The sequence below is a fragment of the Henckelia pumila genome, chromosome 4 (assembly GCF_033568475.1).
Source record: "Henckelia pumila isolate YLH828 chromosome 4, ASM3356847v2, whole genome shotgun sequence".
Taxonomy (NCBI): domain Eukaryota; kingdom Viridiplantae; phylum Streptophyta; class Magnoliopsida; order Lamiales; family Gesneriaceae; genus Henckelia; species Henckelia pumila.
Window position 1 is genome coordinate 169,981,011 of NC_133123.1, and position 22,129 is coordinate 170,003,139.

The window sequence follows — 22,129 nt, forward strand, 5'->3', positions numbered from 1 at the left end:
GATAATGCTGCTGAATTCAAATCACAAGCATTTGATGAATTTTGTATGTCGATCGGGATTTCAGTTGAGCATTCAGTTGCCCATGTTCATACACAGAATGGTCTTGCAGAATCATTTATTAAACGATTGCAATTGATTGCTAGACCGCTACTCATGAAAACAAAACTACCATCTGCAGCTTGGGGTCATGCTATAATACACGCTGCATCATTGATTCGTGTGAGACCAACTAATTACCACCAATACTCACCTTTGAAACTTACATATGGTCAAGAACCTGAAATTTCTCATTTTCGAGTATTTGGTTGTGCGGTACAAGTCCCTATCCCACCTACACAACGGACCAAAATGGGTCCACAACGTAGACTTAAAATTTACGTGGGATATGATTCACCATCTATCATTAGATATTTGGAGTCTTTAACGGGTGATTTATTTACTGCAAGATTTGCTGATTGCCACTTTGATGAAACTGATTTTCCAACTCTAGGGGGAGCAAAGTTGTATCCTGAGGAACAACAAAAAATTTGTTGGAATGAGAAAACATTATCTCATTATGATCCCCGAAACAATCAATGTGAGCAAGAAGTTGAAAGAATTATTCATTTGCAAAGAATTGCAAATCAATTACCCGATGCTTTTGTTAATACAAAAAATGTGACAAAATCATATACACAAATAGAGAATACTCCGGTGAAGATTGATGTCCCTGTAGGACCACGTAATACTTTACCCGCAAACGAATCTAAAATATACCAGAAGCATGGTCGACCAATTGGTTCGAAGGATACCGTACCTAGAAAAAGGTACAAGATAAAGAAGCAGTTACAGCTCCAGAAGAATCAACTTTACATGATACAACAAGAGAAATAAATGAAACAGATGTGGAAAACATGATTCATGAAGAATCACAATCACATGAAAATATCGATATTTCAACCAATTATTTGATATCTCGTAAAATATGGGATCGAAGTAATACAAACATCGATGATGTTTTCACTCTAAATGTAGTCCTTGATATTATGCAAGACAATGATGATCCTGAACCACAATTTGTTAAAGATTGCCAACAAAGAAATGATTGGCCAAGATGGAAGGCGGCTATACAAACTGAATTAGATTCTTTAGAGAAACGTAGAGTGTTTGGGCACGTAGTTCAAACACCTAAAAATATAATCCATGTAGGATACAAATGGGTGTTCGTACGAAAAAGAAATTAAAATGGCAAAATTGTAAGATATAAAGCCAGACTTGTAGCCCAAGGTTTCTCTCAGAGACCTGAAATTGACTATGAGGAAACGTACTCACCTGTAATGGATGCTGCTACAACTTAAATTGTAATTCACCCAAGTGTAGGTTGTCTGCAAGTAATATACTCGTGAGTACGAGATCGATCCACGGAGAGGATGTTGTAAGTTTAATTTTAGCAATAATATATTATAGATGAAAATATTATTATAAAACTTCAAATACACAAATTATAAAATTGTCAAGGTTTCAAAGGTTCATTGTTGGTTTATTTAAGATTGCTTAATAAAAATAAATAAAAGAAACTAAAATAAAAATAAACATAAAAGAACAATGAAATATTTAAACAAGTATATCATATAATATAGTTCCCACTATATTAATATCAGATTAACCGATATTTAATACATGGTACCCATAATATATATATAGATGAATAAATATAAACATAAAAAGAACAATTAAATATTTAAACAAGTATATCATATAATATAGTTCCCACTATATTAATATCAACTGATATTTAATACATGGTACCCATAATATATATATAAATGCATAAATATAAATTGACATAAAAGTAAATGTTAGATCAAATCACAATATTTTATTTAGAACAACCGGCAGAGCCACGCTATCGTCTAAATAAAATATATGACTTTATGTTAGATGCGATAAAGTAAATGTTAGTTGCGGAAAAGTAAAAGTTAGATGCGAGAAAGTAAATGTTAGTTGCGGAAAAGTAAATGTTAGTTGCGATAAAGTAAAAGTTAGATGCGAGAAAGTAAATGTTAGTTCAAATCACAATATATTATTTAGAACAACCGACAGTGTCACGCTATCGTCTAAATAATATATATGACTTTATTATAAATAGATACATATATTTATAGTATATAATTATTGTAGTATTTATTGTATCATATTTGACAACAAATCAAGGTAACCACATTCAAGGTACCAAGCATTTGATGTAAATAGATAACAACAAATCATCCAAAATTATACCTACAAATAAAGATCAATTAGTAAAATAAAAATAGAAAAGAAAAGAATATACAAAATATAGACAATCTTACTTGACCAACAATGAAACCTTTTCACCTTGACATAAAAAGATTTAGCTTTCCATGAACATGAAACTCAAGAATAAAGATAAAAGAAATTTCATACTTGAACTTGAGAAACTTGCACACTCAAACTTTTATTCTCACACACAAAATATTTATTTTACAAATGAAGAATTCTCTACACTCTTGCACACTACAAAGGTTATACAACACATCTATTTATAGGCCAAATGAGAGCAAGAGTCCAAGGCTCATTAAATGTGAAATAGTAAAGTTGGTGGGTGCTTGTCTCCTTGAATGTCAATACCATGACCCAACTTTAATTGGCATGTTTGATACCTTAGACCACCGATTCAGCCTTTCTTTTCAACATAAAACACGTAGGATATTTTGTGTAGATGTGTTTGGACAACTCATTCACCCCTTTTGGATAAAATATGAAATACTTATGATATTTTTACTCCAAGCTGGTCATAGTAAAAGTCAATCTATCTCCATTTTGATGTTTTATTATTTTGATCATCTTAATGAAGTTTTTGGAATTTCTTGTCTTCTACAAAGTTGAAGATGCCTCTTTTGTGATTCTACAGGTTTTGAGATTACTCCATTATGACCACTGTAACTTGAGTAATTTTATTTTTACCAAACCTGCGCAAACCGTAAAATACAACATTTTAGTAAAACATTTAAATATAAACACATAACACTAAAATAATACAACTTCATAATTTTAATTAAACTTAAATTTTAAAACACACTTTTTAACATATAAATAATTACAAATTTTAAGTTTCATCACACCCCCAAACCGGCTAATTACTAGTCCCTTAGTAATAAAATATCATAAAATATCATAAAATATCATAAAATCACAAGTTAGATTTTTATTCCTTAATATATATATTCAAATTTGCAAACTTTAAAATTTTAAAAACACACTTGTTAGGAGATCATATGTTTATTTATAAATCTCATTATCAACCAATATATTAATATGTAATTGGATGGGCTATACATATATATTTCACACAATATCAAAATATTAAATATATATAATTTTTTTTTTTTACATAAATATTTTCTAAAAACTTTGAGAATAATATAATTAAAAGGATAATAGAAATCATTTTCATAACATGTATATCATCAGGAATATTAATGTAAAAGTCTCAACTCCATATTCTCTCGGGTTAAAGTATTTCATATATAGCTGTTTTTCACTCGTGGAGTTGGAAGAAAATTATACACTCTTTGAAAATGGCTAGTAAAGCAGACAATCAAATAACCTAATATTGAAAATAAGATAGGATGATTTACAAAGAATAAACCCATTTTTTTTTTGTTTTTTTGTTTTTTTGCTTGGCTGCAAAATTGTTTTTACATAATCAAATACCTCCAATAAACTTTGAAAATGTAACATTTTTTTTTCAAAGTTTATTTATTTTTTTATTTTTTATGAGGTAAATCTATTACATTAATAATTATAGTAGAGATATTAATACTCTACATCTTTACAATCAAACTTCAAACAACTTTGCAGCCAATTTTCATTTTTCTTTTTTTTTTCTTTTTTTTTTTTTCAAAATGGGTTTAATCTAGTAATCAACCATTTCTTAATAATCAATAAAAGCTTATAAGTTGTTTTCTCAATTCTTACCCCTCACTCACAAAATTTATGTGAGTAACTATTATACTTTTACAAATTAATTCCCTCAATTATACATGTTATTATTTATTCAATCAATATCACTTTAATTATATACTCATAAAAGTTTTAGAAAATATATATTTGAAAACACACAATTATATATTATTTATAACTTATATCCCATCAATTATATATTTTCTATTAAATTGGTAAAAAGAAGAATAAATAAACATCTATACAAAAAGACTTCATTTTCTTAGTAGTTTGCAATTTAAATATATACGGAATATTAAAATCTAATCTATTGTGATAAGATGATAAATAAAAACTAATGCGTGTCAGGAGTTTTTGACTCCTTACTCTGCCATTGAAAAAGAAAAATAATATTATTATAGAAATATATTTTTTTTTTAAATTTTAAATTTTTTTTTTTTTTTTTTTTTTAGAGAAAAATAAAGAGTACATGATGAAAGAGATATCACCTGGAATTATTGAAGATGAGGAACAAACACAAACCATTTCATGACATGTTGAATCAATGATCCAGTTTTCTTTTCTTACTGGTTGGTTGAGACCAATTGATCTTTGTTATAGCTGAATCAGGTTGATGAACAAAAGCTTGGAGATCATCAATTAATTGGTCTTCATTCGAAGCAGAGATGAGCATCCTTCGTGAATTTTCTGAAATAAAATTTTGTTCCACGGCTACATCGAGAAAAGTCAACAAACCATCATAATAGTTATTGATATTCAACAAGCCAACAGGTTTATTATGGATATTAAGTTGTGCCCAAGAAACAACATGAAAAATTTCTTCTAAAGTACCAAAACCACCAGGTAAGGCAATAAAAGCATCAGAATTTTCTATCATTTTAGTTATTCTCTCGTACATTGATGAAACTTTCAACTCTTCCCCAACCGTAACACCTGTAATATTTCCTTCAGCTAAAGCTGTAGGAATAATACCCAAAACCTGACTACCTCCAAGATGAGCTGCTGTTGAAATAGATCCCATTAACCCTATATTGCCTCCTCCGTAAACCAAGTGAATTTTTCTCTCTGCTAACTTTTTTCCAAGATTAATTGCTGCATCAACAAATATTTCATTCTTTCCAGTATTAGAACCACAAAAGACACAAATATTTTTCAATTTTTGTGAAGAAGATCCTGTCATGTTTTTTTCTTTTCTTTTAAAAAATATAGAGAGAGTTGAGTGATTTTATAAGGAAAACAAGGAATAAGACAGAAATAGGAATACAGATGAGAACAAAATGATAAAAATAGTAAAAAAAATAATAATATATAATAATAACATGCATGCGTATAAACAGTGATGTGATTGTGGCTCACAGTGTTCCTTCAATATTTATGAGTCGAGGGTTGGCTTACCATCCAATTTTCTTATAAATTGGAAAATAGGGTCTTTTTTAGTCAGATTCCCAAGACCATCACCATGACGCTGCGCTTGGAATAGTTTCCATAAACGGAGAAGTTGACCTTTTACATCTCCACTAGAATGCGTCTCAAGAGTCAATGAGATATCATCCAATGACTCTTTACTCAGCCCATTCTTAATGAAATCAATTTTATCTTCTCTATTTGTGGAAACATATCCCAAAGATCTGCATTGTCTATTACAAGTCCATCTGGCACAATTATGACAAACATCTAACCTTTTAGCCCTTCTTTTCTTCGCATAGGTACTTTTTCCTAGTCCAGACATATTTCGAACAAGTAAGAATTTTGGAACTTCACCACCTAATCGAACCTTGGCTTCAATTATAAGACGAATATCCTCCGGGATTCCTTTTTGCATAAGCATTCTCAATCTTTCACATCTGCCTTCATAAATCATTCTCAGAACTTTTTTAGAAACAGATGGAAAATATTTACCAAGTTTTTTGATAGCTTCATCCATAATATATATTTATATATATATATTCAATTATTTTGGGAAATTGAAATAAAACCGACTGAAAGTAGTCACGGAGTACCGTTATCCGCCACTTAACCGGGAAGTGAACTCAATTCTGCAAAAATAAAATAAAAATATAAGTAACAATTAAGTTGGATCATATAAAGGAATAAACTCTTCATTAAGAACTTCATTTTCTATAAACGGTTTAAGTCTTTGCCCATTAACTTTAAATACATTATTATTTTTAGGATTTTCAACATCAACAGCACCATGAGGATAGACAAATTTAACAATAAATGGTCCAGACCATCGCGATCTAAGTTTTCCTGGAAACAAATGCAAGCGAGAATTATAAAGTAAAACTTTTTGTCCGATTTCAAAAGATTTTCTCATAATATTTTTATCATGAAATGCTTTTGTTTTATCTTTATAAATCTTTGCATTTTCATATGCATCATTTCTTAATTCTTCTAGTTCATTTAATTGCAATTTTCTTGATTTAGATGCATCATCTAAATTAGTATTAAACGCTTTAATTGCCCAATAAGCTTTATGTTCAATTTCAACAGGTAAATGACAATGCTTTCCAAAAACTAATCTATATGGTGACATCCCCAATGATGTTTTAAATGCAGTTCTATATGCCCATAATGCATCACTTAATCTTAAAGACCAATCTTTTCGATTTGGATTGACTGTTTTTTCCAAAATTTGTTTTATTTCTTTATTTGCAAGTTCAACCTGACCATTCGTTTGAGGGTGATATGGAGTAGAAACTTTATGTGTAATACCATATTTTCTTAACAACGAAGAAAATGATTTATTTATAAAATGACTTCCCCCATCACTTATTATAGCTCTAGGTATTCCAAATCGACTAAAAATATTTTCTTTCAAAAATTTTATCACAACTTTATGATCATTAGTTCTACATGCAATTGCTTCAATCCATTTTGAAACATAATCGACAGCTACTAAAATATAAGTGAATCCAAAAGATAATGGAAATGGACCCATAAAATCTATTCCCCAACTGTCAAATATTTCAATAATCATGATTGGATTTAAAGGCATCATGTTTCGTTTTGAAATTGAACCCATTTTCTGACAATTTTCACAAGATTTGCAAAATGAATGTGTATCTTTGAATAAAGAAGGCCAATAAAATCCACATTGAAAGATTTTTGCAGCTGTTTTCTTTGACGAAAAATGACCTCCACATGCCTCAGAATGACAAAATTTAATGACACTACTTACCTCATTGTCGGGTATGCATCGTCGAAAAATTTGATCAGGACAATACTTAAACAAATAAGGATCATCCCAATAAAATTTTTTGACCTCTTTCAAAAATTTATTTTTATCTTGTGAACTCCAATGAGAAGGCATTTTATTTGTCACAAGAAAATTTACAATATTAGCAAACCAAGGCATAGTAGTAGCATAAAATAGTTGATCATCCGGAAAATTTTCATTTATTGGTATTTCATTTTGATATGATTCAGAAATTATTCTTGATAAATGATCGGCTACTACATTTTCTTTTCCTTTTTTATCTTTTATTACAAGATCAAATTCTTGTAACAACAAAATCCATCTTATTAATCTCGGCTTAGCATCTTGTTTATTTGATAAATATTTTATGGCAGAATGATCAGTGTAAACAATAGTAGTAGAACCAATTAAATAGGATCGAAATTTATCTAATGCAAACACTACTGAAAGTAATTCTTTTTCAGTTGTTGAATAATTGATTTGAGCACTATTTAAGGTTCTACTTGCATAATAGATCACATAAGGTTTACCTTCTTTTCTTTGTCCTAACACGGCTCCTACAGCATAATCACTTGCATCACACATTAATTCAAATGGTAAAGACCAATCAGGAGATTGTAAAATAGGTGATGTAGTTAAAAGATTAATTATTTTTTTAAAAGCAGTTTCACATTCTTGAGTCCATTCAAATTGTGCATCTTTTGTTAAAAGATTTGAAATTGGTTTTGATATTATGCTAAAATTTTTTATAAATCTTCTATAAAATCCCGCATGACCCAAAAATGATCGAATTTCTTTTATCGTGTTTGGTGATGGTAAATTAGCAATAACATCAACCTTAGCTTTATCAACTTCAATTCCTTTTTCAGATATGACATGCCCTAACACAATTCCGGATTTAACCATGTAGTGACATTTTTCCCAATTTAAAACAAGATTTTTTTCTTCACATCTTTTTAAAACTTCTTCCAAATTTTTAAGACAGTTTTCAAATGAGTTTCCAAAAACAGTTATATCATCCATAAAAACTTCCACAAATTCTTCAATCATGTCACTAAAAATACTTAGCATGCATCTTTGAAAAGTAGCCGGGGCATTACATAAACCAAATGGCATTCTTTTAAAAGCAAAAGTTCCGAACGGACAAGTGAAAGTAGTTTTTTCTTGATCTTCTAATGATATTGGTATTTGATAATACCCCGAATACCCATCAAGAAAACAATAATAAGGATTACCTGCCACTTTCTCTAAAATTTGATCTAAAAATGGTAACGGAAAGTGATCTTTTCTAGTTGCATCATTTAATTTTCTATAATCAATGCACATACGCCAACTAGATGGAATCCTAGCTTGTAATAATTCTCCCTTTTCATTTTTTATAACAGTGATGCCTGATTTTTTTGGTACTACTTGTGTTGGACTTACCCATTTACTATCCGAGATTGGATAAATAATTCCGGCATCTAATAGTTTTAAAACTTCATTTTTAACAACTTCTTTCATGTGTGGATTTAATCTTCTTTGTGGTTGTTGATATGTTTTAGCATTTTCTTCCAAGTGAATTCTATGTGTGCAGATTAAAGGATTTATACCTTTTATATCTTGCAAAGTCCATCCAATTGCATTTTTGTGTTTTTTAAGTAGTGTTATTACATCTTCTTCTTGTTTTGGTAAGAGGGTAGAAGATATTACAATAGGATATGTTTGATTTTCACCAAGAAAAGCATATTTTAGTTCTATTGGCAAGGGTTTTAATTCAAGTTTTGGATGATCATTTTCTTTTACTTCTTCAAGTTCATTAATTTCTTCAAATAACTTTGATTTAAAAACATTTTTTGAATCAAAACTTTCCACTAAACAAACTTCAGATTGTTGATTTAAGTTTTCTTGGTGTATATTTTCTTCCACAATTGTTTCTATTGCATTATCATCTTCATCTTCATTAATACTTGGTTGTTTACATAAATTGAACACATTAAGTTCTAAAGTCATATTTCCAAAAGACAATTTCATTATTCCATTTCGACAATTAATTAAAGCATTTGAAGTTGCTAGAAATGGACGTCCCAATATTACTGGAATTTCGTTATGTACTTCTATTGGTTGTGTATCCAAGACAATAAAATCCACAGGATATATGAATTTATCGACTTGAACTAACACATCTTCTACGATACCTCTAGGTATTTTGATTGACCTATCGGCTAGTAAAAGAGTAACAGATGTAGGTTTTAAATCTCCCAACTTAAGCTTTTCATAAACTGAATAAGGAATTAAATTCACACTTGCTCCCAAATCTAACAAAGCTTTTTTAATTTTATTTTTTCCAATAATACATGAAATTGTTGGACAACCGGGATCTTTATATTTCAAGGTAGAATTATTTTGAATAATAGAGCTTACTTGCTCCGTTAAGAATGCTTTCTTCTTTACATGCAATTGTCTTTTCACAGTACATAAATCTTTTAAAAACTTTGCATAAGAAGGCACTTGTTTAATAGCATCTAATAATGGAATATTTATTTTTACTTGTTTAAAAACTTCATAAATATCAGAATCATTTTTTTGTTTTTTATTATTTACTAATTCATGAGGAAAAGGAACATGTTTATTTATTTTATCATCAATTTTCTTATTTTTAGGACTCAAAGCATCATCTTTCTCAAAAGTATCAGGATTTGAATCCTTACTCTTTGAGTTTAATTGATCTTTGTTTTCATCACTATATGGATCATTAACTATTTTACCACTTCTAAGAGTAATAACAGATTTTACTTGATCAAATTTTTCTTGATTTTGATTTTTAGGATTAGGTTGTGGTTGAGATGGAAATTTTCCTTTTTCATGAATATTAAGTGCAGATGCAAATTTTGCAAGAGTTTCTTTCAAATCATTCATAGATTGAATGTTTTGAATATTGATAGACTCTTGCTTTTGAATGTATGCATGGATTTCATCTTCAAAATTTTTTCTTGGAGGTGGAATATAAGGAGCATAACCTTGATGATTTTGGTTATTTTGAAGAGGTTGTTGTGAAGGTTGTGCATTATTATCGTTCCTCCAACTAAAATTGGGATGATTTCTCCAACCAGGATTGTATGTTTGTGAAAAAGGATCTAATGTTGGTTTTTTAAAATTGTTAACATAATTGGCTTGTTCATGGAGACATTCTTTAAATGAAGGCAAAGTAGGACAATTTTTTGTAAGATGATCATGTGTGTCACATATATGACAAACAATTTCTTGAACACTTTTTAATTGATCACTCTTTTTCATTTCTAATGACTCGATTTTTCTTACTAAAGATGCAAGTTTAGCTTGAACATCTACATCATCTTTAAGATGATAAATACCACCCCCATTTGTTGAATTATTGGTTTTACTTGGTGGTTCAATTGAGCCTATATTATCCCAATTTTGAGCATTTTCTGCTAATGACTCCAAATATTCCATAGCTTCATTTGGGTTTTTATCTTCAAAAGTTCCATTACACATGAATTCTATCATTTGCCTATCTTTAGGTATTAAACCTTCATAAAAGTGAGAAATTATTCTCCATATTTCAAAACCATGATGTGGGCATGTATTAAGTAACTCTTTATATCTATCCCAACATTGATAAAATGTTTCCCCTTGTTTTTGAGAAAAAGTTGTAATTTGTCTTTTAAAAGAGTTTGTTCTATGGGAAGGAAAAAACTTTTTTAGAAATTGTTGTTGCATTTCTTCCCATGATCTTATTGAACTTGATCTCAAATTTTGCAACCATGTTTTAGCTTTATCTTTTAAGGAAAAAGGGAAAAGCTTTAATCGAACAGTATCCATGCTACAATTTTGATCATTATAAGTGTTGCAAACCTCCTCAAATTCTCTTAAATGCAAATATGGATTTTCAGAATCTAAGCCATGAAAATTTGGTAAAAGTTGAATGACTTGTAGCTTAAAATTGAAATTAGATGCATCAGGAGGAAAAACTAAACAAGATGGTGTACTAGTTCTTATTGGATTCATATGGTGCCTAAGTGTTCTTGGTTGTTCATGTTCTTGATGATTATTATTATTATTATTATCATCTTGATTATTAGAATTATCGTCCATGTTTAAAATATTTTCAGTTACTCGAACAAGTATACCACTTTGTTTACGACTCCAAACAATCATACAATTAAAAACAACATACTATTTACATAATAACAAAATTAAACTTAATTTATACCTCCCCGGCAACGGCGCCAAAAACTTGCTACAACTTAAATTGTAATTCACCCAAGTGTAGGTTGTCTGCAAGTAATATACTCGTGAGTACGAGATCGATCCACGGAGAGGATGTTCTAAGTTTAATTTTAGCAATAATATATTATAGATGAAAATATTATTATAAAACTTCAAATACACAAATTATAAAATTGTCAAGGTTTCAAAGGTTCATTGTTGGTTTATTTAAGATTGCTTAATAAAAATAAATAAAAGAAACTAAAATAAAAATAAACATAAAAGAACAATGAAATATTTAAACAAGTATATCATATAATATAGTTCCCACTATATTAATATCAGATTAACCGATATTTAATACATGGTACCCATAATATATATATAGATGAATAAATATAAACATAAAAAGAACAATTAAATATTTAAACAAGTATATCATATAATATAGTTCCCACTATATTAATATCAACTGATATTTAATACATGGTACCCATAATATATATATAAATGCATAAATATAAATTGACATAAAAGTAAATGTTAGATCAAATCACAATATTTTATTTAGAACAACCGGCAGAGCCACGCTATCGTCTAAATAAAATATATGACTTTATGTTAGATGCGATAAAGTAAATGTTAGTTGCGGAAAAGTAAAAGTTAGATGCGAGAAAGTAAATGTTAGTTGCGGAAAAGTAAATGTTAGTTGCGATAAAGTAAAAGTTAGATGCGAGAAAGTAAATGTTAGTTCAAATCACAATATATTATTTAGAACAACCGACAGTGTCACGCTATCGTCTAAATAATATATATGACTTTATTATAAATAGATACATATATTTATAGTATATAATTATTGTAGTATTTATTGTATCATATTTGACAACAAATCAAGGTAACCACATTCAAGGTACCAAGCATTTGATGTAAATAGATAACAACAAATCATCCAAAATTATACCTACAAATAAAGATCAATTAGTAAAAATAAAAATAGAAAAGAAAAGAATATACAAAATATAGACAATCTTACTTGACCAACAATGAAACCTTTTCACCTTGACATAAAAAGATTTAGCTTTCCATGAACATGAAACTCAAGAATAAAGATAAAAGAAATTTCATACTTGAACTTGAGAAACTTGCACACTCAAACTTTTATTCTCACACACAAAATATTTATTTTACAAATGAAGAATTCTCTACACTCTTGCACACTACAAAGCTTATACAACACATCTATTTATAGGCCAAATGAGAGCAAGAGTCCAAGGCTCATTAAATGTGAAATAGTAAAGTTGGTGGGTGCTTGTCTCCTTGAATGTCAATACCATGACCCAACTTTAATTGGCATGTTTGATACCTTAGACCACCGATTCAGCCTTTCTTTTCAACATAAAACACGTAGGATATTTTGTGTAGATGTGTTTGGACAACTCATTCACCCCTTTTGGATAAAATATGAAATACTTATGATATTTTTACTCCAAGCTGGTCATAGTAAAAGTCAATCTATCTCCATTTTGATGTTTTATTATTTTGATCATCTTAATGAAGTTTTTGGAATTTCTTGTCTTCTACAAAGTTGAAGATGCCTCTTTTGTGATTCTACAGGTTTTGAGATTACTCCATTATGACCACTGTAACTTGAGTAATTTTATTTTTACCAAACCTGCGCAAACCGTAAAATACAACATTTTAGTAAAACATTTAAATATAAACACATAACACTAAAATAATACAACTTCATAATTTTAATTAAACTTAAATTTTAAAACACACTTTTTAACATATAAATAATTACAAATTTTAAGTTTCATCAGATGCCACCACTTTTTGATTCTTGATTAGCTTGGATGTATCAGAAAAATTGGACATGCGACTTATGGATGTGGTAACTGCATATTTATATGGTTCACTTGATAACGGCATATACATGAAAATCCCTGAAGGATTTAAGTCATCAGAAGCAAGTGATACAATCCCTAAGACCATGTTCTCAATAAAACTGCAAAAGTCATTATATTGATTAAAACAATCCGGGCTCATGTGGTACAATCGCCTTAGTGAGTATTTATTACAAGAAGGTTACACAAACAATGATATTTGTCCATGCGTTTTTACGAAAAAGACGGATGAAGGTTTTGCAATCGTGGCAGTATATGTGGATGATCTAAATCTCATAGGAACTCCCGAAGAGCTCACCAAAACTGCCAATTATTTAAAAAGTGAATTTGAGATGAAGGATTTGGGAAAGACAAAATTTTGTCTTGGCTTGCAAATTGAACATTTACAACAAGGAATATTTGTTCATCAATCCTCATACGTAAGAAAAAATATTAAAACGATTTTACATGGATAAAGCACATCCATTAGCATCACCAATGGTCGTTAGATCACTTGACACTAAGAAAGATCATTTTCGTCCAATTGAAGATGGAGAGAATATCATTGGTCCGAAAGTACCATATCTGAGTGCAATTGGTGCATTATCATATCTTGCAAATTGTACCCGGCCAGATATAGCTTTTTCTGTTAACCTTCTAGCAAGATATAGTTCTTCTCCAACCCGAAGACATTGGAATGGTGTAAAACATATATTTCGTTACCTTCGTGGTACAACTGACATGGGATTATTTTATTCGAAAAAATCAAATTTCTCTTTAATAGGATATGCAGATGCAGGCTATCTTTCAGACCCACATAAAGCCAAATCCCAAATGGGTTATGTGTTTACACGAGGGGACACCGCTATTTCATGGAAGTCGACAAAGCAAACTTTGACAGCGACATCATCAAATCACTCTGATATCATTGCAATGCATGAAGCAAGTCGAGAATGTATATGGTTGAGATCTATAACTCAACATATTAAAGAATTATGCGGACTACCAACAACGAAATGTAGCCCGACGACTATTTTTGAAGATAATGATGCTTGCATTGCACAACTAAAGGGAGGGTATATCAAAGGCGATCGAACGAAACACATTTCACCAAAGTTTTTCTACACGCACGAACTTCAACAGAAAGGTGATATTGATGTCCAACAAATCCGTTCAAGTGACAATGTAGCTGATTTATTCACAAAGGCATTATACCAACATCAACATTCAAGAAATTGGTGCAAAAGATAGGGATGCATCAATTAAAAGATATTCGGTGATTGAAATCATGGGGAGTATCAGTTGTACTCTTTTTCCTTCGTTCAGGTTTTTTCCACAGGGTTTTACTGACAAGGTTCTAACGAGGCAACATTGGACTCTTCATCAATCATCTAAGGGGGAGTGTTATATATAGATGTAATATAGTTAATTGATTTGATTGTAATTTTCCTTTTCTACACTAATCCCTCTACCCTATAAATAGAGGTGTTTAGTCCATATATTATTGAAACACCTACTACTAATAAATGCGGAATTTTTTTTTTATATAATACTACTATACATACATGCCCATACATATATGTATATAAAAATAACATACTTTTTCTTAAATAATCTGAAAAAAATATTAAATAAATAAATCCTTAAAAATGTTTCATGCATCAATTTAAAATAATAAACAATGCTGTTGAAAAATCTCATATGCGGAAACAATAATAAAATAAAACATGTTTCAAAACTCAACATAATAAACTAAATAGCTGCGACGGTCACGGGGTCCACTGCTCCGTGAGCTCATAAGTCCTCACCACCGGTAGGAGCTACATAAACGTCATCATGCTCACCTGCACCATATAAGCGTAGTGAGCCTAGGGGCTCAACGTGTCTAATCCTTTATAACAAGGTTAAAAATAATGCATCACATAATTACTAATACATATACATGTACTTGAGCATGCATGGAAATATTTTCATCACATAATAAAACTGCTGAATCATAAACTGAATCATAACCATAATCATAAACATATTATTTCTTCATCATATATAACATAATTGAGCAATGCTTTTGAAACCTGAAGATGGTCCTATCCATAAGTGTGACGCTCATGTGTCGACTGATCAGTCTCCTGAACCAACGTACGATGGCGGTGATAAATCACCTCCTATGATAATAAACTACCGAATCATATGGTGGATAACCACCCCTATGGTAGTAAAACTACCGAATCATATGATGGAAAACCACCCCTATGTCACACATACTTCAATTTCCACCAAAATATTTTATTGCTCATCATTTACATAATTATATACATAAGAAATTTCATGAATGCATGCACTGAAAATATGTCCGTAATATATATTTAATTAATTTTTCATAATATACTTAAAATAGACTTCATGCATAAAAATAATTAAATATATATTCCGGACTTATTTATTTTTCATGGGTTGGTCCAGACTGCTGGTCACTCATCTAGGCCCATTAAAATTAAATAAAACCCAATAATCATATTTTTAGCCCAAATAACTTAATTAAACTTAACTGGGCCCAAATAAAATATTTAAGCCCATTAACTTAATTAAACACAATAAAATTCTAGACTAGCCCAAAATCCACTGACTGGCCCAAAAATATTCATGGGCTTCCAAGTCCATAAAAATTATTAGGCTAACTTAAATAAATTATTTAAGGCCCAAATAAAATTATTTGGAGGCCCAAATAATTTTTTAACTAATTATTAAAGCCCAAAATACACTTAAACTATTAAATACTTAAAAATTAAAATACTCGATCCCGGCCCACCTAACCCGGACCCGGACCACCTGACCCGACCCTGCTACTACCCAGAATCGACCCAGACCCCCAGGACCCAACCCAACCCCCACCCATAGCCCAACCCCATCCCCCCCTTTCCCTTTTCCCCTCGGCCATGAGCAGCAGCCCTTCCAGAGCTGCTGCCGCCTTGCTTCGGCCATGGCCGGCCGAAGCGCCGCCGGCAGGACCTTCCCAGGGTCCTGCCGGTCCTAACCTAGCATCTGATCGGCTGGTTCATGGTCATGCATAGGCCAGCCGACCCCTCTTCCTAACAGCCCTAAACCGAGCCAACAACACAACCAACACTTCTCCTGATCGGCCTAGCCCTTAACCGACTCTAACCCAGCCACGGTTCGGTCCTAAAGGATTGAACAGACCCTTGAACCAACCTTCAACAACCCTGGACTGATCCATGTCAGAAAAAGGCGTGAGTCATGGCAAGAAACACAAACACATGCATCAAAATATTCATACAATGCATAAATTCGAAAAGTTCATGCTAACAATCTGAAATAAACCATCATGGTGAGTAGTAGCTTATATGGTGTTCAAACGAAAGAATAGACATGCCTTAGACGAAGATGAAAGAAGAAACGAGACAATAATCGCGTGTACGGCGCTCCGGGACGAACGGAGCTTCTTGTTTTCTTGAAAACTTTGGCTATGGTGTGAAGTTTTCTGCTGAAGCGTGAGAATGGAGGTGAGGGATATGATGGAGGCGGCTACTCACTAGAAACGTAGGGTTGGAGGGATTTTTTTTTTTTGGGGATTATTTTGGGTAGATTAGGTTAATAATAGATATAATTTAGTTAGGTAGATAATATAACATAAACATAAGATTTTAAAATATTCAAAATACCCACTAATCTGATATAAAATTATAAATCCCGAAATACTAATTTAGGGTATTTTTAAAAATAAATAAAAGTCAATAAAGTGGCTAATTTTGGCTAAAAATCAACCCTTAAATAAACATATAATAAAATACTAAAATTTTCTTGACAAAAATATCTTAAAATAATATTTTAAGGCTCATAAAACTCATAAAATATTTTTGTCTAAGAATTTTGGTATCTCGTCCGTCCACGGTCCCGTCTATGCGATCAAAACCAATAATTCCTTAAAAATCTAAAAATTCTAAAATAGCGGGTTAAATGATAAAATAAATTAAATCATGCATATAATTCACATAATAACACATAAATGTCATTTAACCCAAATATAAATTTTAAATAATTATTTTTCTTAATTATGCATGAAAATTTACGTATTAAAATTTTCGGGTGTTACAATTCTCCCCCCCTTAAATTGAATTTCTTCCTCGAAATTAAAGTGCTTACTCGAATAACTCTGGGTAGCGAGTCCTCATGTCTGCCTCGGTCTTCCAAGTGGCTTCCTCCTCGGAATGATTCTGCCACTGAACTTTGACCATCGGTATGACCCGCGTCCTCAATCTCCGCTCATCTCTGGCTAAGATACGAACAGGCCTCTCCTCAAATGCTAGATCTGGTGCTAACTGCAAAGGCTCGTAATCCAACACATGCGTCGGATTAGAGATGTATCTTCGAAGCATGGATACATGAAAAACGTTGTGCACTGCTGCAAGCCCTGGCGGTAGTGCTAAACGGTATGCCAAAGTGCCAACTCTCTCCAAGATCTCAAATGGCCCAATATATCTCGGATTCAACTTGCCTCTGCGACCAGATCTCATCACCCCTTTCATAGGTGATACTTTCAAAAACACGTGATCACCTACTACAAACCCAAGATCTCGTCGTCAAGTATCAGCATAACTCTTCTGACGACTCTGAGCTGTTCTCATACGATCCCGTATCTGTGTCACAATATCGGCAGTCTGCTGTACAATCTCGGGACCAAGTAAAATCCTCTCGCCAACCTCATCCCAATGCACTGGCGATCTACATCTCCTCCCGTAGAGAGCTTCATAAGGAGCCATACCTATAGACGACTGAAAACAGTTGTTATAGGTAAACTCCACTAATGGCAGTCTAGTCTCCCAAGAGCCCTGAAAATCAATGACACAAGCTCTCAGTAGATCCTCAAGAATCTGGATCACCCTCTCCGACTGACCATCTGTCTGGGGATGGAACGCTGTACTGAATAATAGCCGAGTCCCCAAAGCTGTGTGCAAACTCTTCCAGAATGCAGACGTAAATCTCGGATCTCTGTCCGATACTATCGACACTGGTATGCCATGCAGTCTAACAATCTCCTTGATGTAAAGCTCTGCATACTGCGTCAATGAGTAAGTAGTCTTCACCGGCAAGAAATGAGCTGACTTGGTGAGTCTATCCACGATCACCCAAATAGCTGTACATCCTCTTGTACTCCTCGGAAGGCCAACTACAAAGTCCAATTTTGATGTTCTTCCACTTCCACTCCGGAATGGGTAGAGGCTTAAGTAACCCTGCAGGACGCTAATGCTCTGCCTTGACCTGCTGACAAGTGAAGCACTCTGATACAAATCGGCCAATATCTCTCTTCATGTCGGGCCACCAATACAATGACTGCAAATTTCTATACATCTTCGTACTTTCGGGGTGAATGGAATACGGAGATGTATGAGCCTCTGTCCAGATCTCAATCCTCAACTGATCAACGTTCGGTACCCACATACGACCACGGTACTGGATGATACCATCAACAACTGTATAGAGAAGCCCGCCCTTGGCTTCATCTCTCTGCCTCAATCGCTGCAACTCCTCATCTGCAGGCTGTCCAACTCTGATACGATTCCAAAGATTCGGATGTACCACTAACACTGCTAAACTCGGTGCCTGACCGCTCAAGTACAACTCCAGCTCGAATCTCTGAATCTCCTCCTAAAGTGGCAACTGAACTGTCACACAAGATACCACTGAAGTCTTCCGACTTAACGCATCAGCCACTACATTAGCCTTACCCGGATGGTAGCTAATGTCACAGTCATAATCCTTAACTAATTCCAACCATCGGCGCAGTCTCATGTTCAACTCCTTCTGTGTGAAGAAATACTTCAGACTCTTGTGGTCTGTGAAAATCTTGCACTTCTCACCATATAGATAGTGCCTCCAGATTTTCAAAGCAAAAACCACTGCTGCTAGCTCCAAGTCATGCGTCGGATAGTTCTGCTCATGAATCTTCAACTGTCTCGACGCATAGGCAATGACTCGGTCACTCTGCATCAATACGGCGCCCAACCCAAGCTTAGACGCGTCTGTGTAAACCACTAACTTCTCGTGTGGAACAGGCATCGCCAACACTGGCGCAGATGTGAGTGCTTCTTTAAGTCGATTAAAGCTTCTCTAACAGTATGAACTCCATATAAACTTCGCATTTTTCTTGGTCAAGGAAGTCAAGGGTACTGCAATAGAAGAAAAACCCTTGACGAACTTCCGGTAGTAGCCTGCTAAACCCAAGAAACTGCGAATCTCTGAAGCATTCTTCGGAATTCCCCAATCCTGCACTGCCTGCACTTTCGTCTGATCCACCGCTATCCCATCTTTCGAAACTATATGGCCAAGAAATGCCACCTGCTCTAGCCAAAACTCGCACTTACTGAATTTCTCATACAGTCGATGCTCCCTCAAAGTCTGCAATGCTGTCTGCAAGTGCTGTCTATGCTCCTCAATGCTCCTCGAGTAGATCAAGATATCATCAATAAATACTATGATAAACTGATCTAAGTACGGCTGAAATACGCGGTTCATGAGATCCATGAAGACCGCTGGAGCATTGGTCAATCCAAACGGCATTACTAAGAACTCGTAATGCCCACATCGTGTCCGGAAAGCAGTCTTGGACACATCTGCATCTCTGATCCTCAACTGATGATAGCCAGATCGCAGATCGATCTTAGAGAAAACCGAATCTCCCTGCAACTGATCAAACAAATCCTCAATCCTCGGCAGTGGATACTTGTTTTTCACAGTGACCCTGTTGAGCTCTCGGTAATCGATACAAAGTCTCATGCTACCATCCTTTTTCTTCACAAACAACACTGGAGCTCCCCAAGGAGAAAAGCTAGGACGAATAAAGCCCTTCTCCAACAACTCTTGAATCTGCTCCTTCAACTCTTTCATCTCAGTAGGAGCAAGTCGATACGATGCCTTAGAGATAGGCACAGTACCTGGTATCAGATCAATACTGAACTCCACCTCTCTAGCTGGTGGGACTCCCGAAACGTCCTCCGAAAAGACATCTGAAAAGTCACAAACCACCTCTATATCTGACAATGATCTGCTAGGTGGTTCTGATGAAGTAACTAAACTGGCGAGAAACCCGTGGCAACCACGTCTCAATAACTTCCTCGCACGTGTATAAGAGATAACAGGCGAGATCTCACTGCTCGGAGATGCATAGAAAACAAACTGGTCGCCTACCACTGGTTTCACTGCCACTGTCCTCTGCCGAAAATCAATCACTGCTCCGTTGACTGACAACCAATCCATACCCAAAATCAGATCGAATCCAGTCAACGGTAAAACCACAAAATTTGCTCTGATAGTATGTCCCTGTAACTCCAGCTCCAAATCTCTGCAGACGCTAGTGGTAGTAAGAATCTGACCAGACGGCATAGTGACATCGTAACCTGTAACAGCAACCTCAGGCTTGATGTCTACCCGCCTGATAAACTCTAGGGAGATGAACGAATGCGTGGCTCCTGAATCTAGCAACGCAAACGTGGAATTTCCTCCCACTAAAATTCTCCCTGCAAGCAGAAAATCCCAACAATCGCATACTAAACTTACTTTTCTCCCAATACAAGTTACAAAATATTTCTCTTAATTAAACACGAATAAAATGAACATCCTACTCTAACCAAACAAACAGATAATTCATGCAATTTAAAATCATGAAGTAAATTCCCAAAAATTTCTTAAAAGAAGAAGTTTAGGAAATACCGGTGATTAAGGAGGTATCTGGGTCTGCCTCCTCAGCCTGCATGATGAACACCCGCCCAGTGGTGTTCTTCCTCTTCGGGCAGTTATATGAAACATGCCCTGGCTCCTTGAAAACATAGCATACATTGGACCCCACTAGACACTTCCCGGTGTGCGGCATCTGACACTGCGGGCAGATCGGAACTCCTCCAGTATTAGGGGCCCCGCCCCTCTGCTGCTGCTGTGGCTGACGCCCCTGAGGCCTCTGCTGCTGTTCCTGCTGATTCGGGCCCTTAGACGGCCCAGTATACGGCTTCTTCGCATGAGGCTACGAAGTCGCTCTCTGATACCCTGGCTGAAACTGCCTCATACTCTGCTGCTCTCGCTGCATCTCTCGCCTCCTTTCCTCAGAACGTAATGCTCTGCTAACTGCCGCCTCATAAGTAGTGACATCCAACATGCGAACATCATGCTTGATGTCAGCCCGCAAACCATCCACAAATTGCCTCAACTTATCCGGCGCACTGTCAGCAATAAGAGGCACGAAACGACACCCTATCTCGAATTGGGTGATGTAATCCACCACAGACTTGTCTCCCTGGCGGAGACTCATAAACTCCCGGATCATGCGACTGCGCACATCCTCAGTAAAATACTTGGCATAGAACATGCGTCTGAACTCTATCCAAGTCAATGTAGGTAGATTCACACCTCGAACCGCACCTTCTCACCAAGAGGCTGCATCACCTCTCATCATATACACTGCACACTTCACCCTGTCAGCATCAGTGATCCCCATGTAGTCAAATATGGACTCCCGTGATCGAATCCATCCCTCAGCAATGAGTGGATCAGTGGTGCCGACAAATTCCTTAGGTCCCTTCTTCTGGAACCGCTCGATAACATCCTCATCATGTGTGAGCCTAGGACGTGCCGCTTGCTGCTCCAACAGAGCAGTAATCCCAGCCATCATGTTAGCATTGGCCTGCTCCAATGCTGAGAGAGGGTTCTGCGGAGCTTGAGGTGGAGGTCCCCCTCGCCTATTCATCTGTCTCGGAGGCATTCTGCACTACCACATATTTTCTTTACGTAAATCGCAATGCATAACTAAGGGTTTCAAAAGTCTTACTGAACATGAAATACTTAAACTTAATACATAAGCTCC

General features: G+C 34.1%; 1 non-coding gene across 1 annotated transcript; it reads left to right on the plus strand.

Annotated features, from left to right (window-relative positions):
- The first annotated feature begins 10,727 nt into the window (after window positions 1-10,727).
- On the plus strand, window positions 10,728-10,838 carry LOC140870045 (small nucleolar RNA R71). Its single transcript, XR_012147028.1, has one exon. It is a non-coding gene; the product is annotated as a small nucleolar RNA R71 (small nucleolar RNA).
- Window positions 10,839-22,129: the final 11,291 nt, after the last annotated feature.